General features: G+C 45.5%; 1 pseudogene; it reads left to right on the top strand.

Annotated features, from left to right (window-relative positions):
- The first annotated feature begins 260 nt into the window (after positions 1-260).
- LOC147829076 (uncharacterized) lies at positions 261-2,136 on the top strand (annotated as a pseudogene).
- Positions 2,137-2,370: the final 234 nt, after the last annotated feature.

Below are 2,370 nucleotides of genomic sequence, written 5' to 3'. Positions count from 1 at the left end.
TTCAAATTTAAGGCACTATGAATCTTTTAGACCTGAAGTCTGGCACATAATTAAGAAAAAAGTCGTCTAAAACAACAGCAACAACCCAGAGTGGGCAGGCAGAGGGCTGGGCCTGGGGGTCCGTGGTCAAAGGGGTCTTCCTCAGAGCTCCCCACCCCGATGCTGCCGGCCTCCCTCCGCTGCGGGGTCTTCCGTGAGCCTTGTCAGTCCGGCCAGTGCCGCCTCTACCCCGGCCACTGCATGGGCGAGCTCCGGGCACGTCCCGGGGGCCGATTCTTCTGCAGGCTCGATTTGGAGAACCACCAACATATTTAGTCTCCAAACGCATCTTGTGCTGTCTTTGCAGAAAGGAAAGGCATCTGCTTTGGGACCAGTGGACTAGAATCTCACATCGCTGTCGCTGCGCGGGTCCCTGGATTTCTGCGTTCTGGTTGGCATGGGAGAAGAAAGAAGAGCTGCTGAGTTACAGAAAAATATAGTACAGGATTCAGTGACCTTTGAAGATTTGGCTGTGAACTTTAGCCCGGAGGAGTGGTCTTTGTTGGATCTTGCTCAAAGAAAACTCTGTGGAGATGTGATGCTGGAAACCTTCCAGCGCCTGGCTTCCCTAGGTTTCAAGATTGTACTTAAAATGAATGAATCAGTTGTTCTGCCAGATAATAATTTAGAAAAAGTGTCTAATGAACAAAATGTCACAAGATTCAACAGAAATGGTACCTCGTCCTCCATTTTACATGCAAACCGGGAGCACTATGGTATTGATGAGAGGAACAAAAGCCATGGGAGATATTTGTGTTGCATGGTGAACATGGTGGAGAATGTCTATGAATATAATGAAGAAAATCAAAGTGAACAAATTCCAAATCTTAATGTGCTCAAGGGAACTACTGAAGTAAACTCCTATGTATGTCACTAGTGTGGAAAGGCCTTCCTGTGCCATCATCCCTTGAGAATCACGTCAGATCTCCTAGGGAAAGCAAACCCTACCAGTGTCAGGAATGTGGGAAAGCCTTCCATTTTCTTGCTTGTTTTAAGAAGGATATCAAGACTCCCACTGAAGAGAAGCCCTATGGATATAAGGAGTGTGCCATACTCTTCAGTTGTTCCTCATTCTTCAGGGCACATATGAAGATTCACAGTGGAAAAGTAAACTACGAATGTAAGGTATGTGGGAAAACTTTCAGTACTTCTTCATACCTCATAGAACAGAAAAGAATTTGCAGTGGGGATAAGCCCTGTGAATGTGGCGAGTGTGGGAAGGCCTTTAGTTGTCTGTCCTTCATTGCTTTCCCAACGCAAAAGAATTCACAGTGCGAAGGCCTTTAGTTCCTCTTCCCACCTCATAACACATGCCAGAATTCACACTGGAGAGAAGTCTTATGAATGCAAAGGGTGTGGGAAGGCCTTCAGTGAGTCCTCAAAACTCAGTCGACATATGAGAGCACACACTGGAGAGAAACCCTATAAATGTAAGGAATGTGGAAAAGCCTTCTACCTTTCCTCCGCCCTATATACACAGGTGAAAAATCAGAGTAGAGAGAAAGCGCATGAGTGTAAGGAATGTGGGAAGGCCTTCAGTTGTCCCTCATCCTTTAAAGCACATGTGAGAGATCATGCCAGGCAGCTATGAGTGTAAGGAGACTGGGAAGGTCTTCAGTCATTCCTCATCCCTCACCTCACTTGAGAACTCACAGTGGAGGGAAGCTGTATCAGTGTAAGGAATGCGGGAAAGCCTTAATTAGTTCCTCCCAGCTTCTAGTTCACAGAAGAACTCACACTTGAGAGAAACCTTATAAATGTAAGAAGTGTGAGAAATCCTTTATGTATTTCTCAGCCTTCAGCTTCCACATGAGAATGCACACAGGGGAAAAACCATATGAATGGAAGGAATGTGGGAAGGCATTTTGACCTTCTTTGTACCTAATCATCCATGCAAGAACACACACTGGAAAAAAACCCTTTGAATGTCTAGAATGTGGAAAACCCTTCAGTTGTCCCTTGTCTTTGTCTTTTCAAAGACACATGAGAAATCACACAGGAAAGAAACCATGTGAATGTAAGGAATGTGGGAAAGCTTTCATTTGTGCAGCCTACCTTTGAAGACATGTGAAAATCCACAGTAGAGGAAAAACATGAAGGTCAGGAATACGGGAATGCCTGAAAAACACCTTATCCTAGGAGGGCCAGGGATTTAGCTCAGTGGTACCACTGCCTGCCTCACAAGCACAAGGTCCCGAGTTCGATCCCCAGGGGGCCCCCCAACCCCCGCCCCCCAAAATAAGACCTTATCATAGGTAATTTGTTAAATTACATGTGTGGAGAGGCCCTATTAATGTGAGAAAGTAGAGTATTGCTTGTTTTTTTGAATAC

The sequence above is a fragment of the Heterocephalus glaber genome, unplaced genomic scaffold (genome assembly GCF_053883595.1).
Source record: "Heterocephalus glaber isolate CG9 unplaced genomic scaffold, H.glaber_assembly_v1.0 deba00000768, whole genome shotgun sequence".
In the NCBI taxonomy this organism is placed as follows: Eukaryota; Metazoa; Chordata; class Mammalia; order Rodentia; family Bathyergidae; genus Heterocephalus; species Heterocephalus glaber.
Note: the sequence above shows the minus strand (reverse complement) of the source record. Positions and strands in the feature narration are given on the sequence as shown.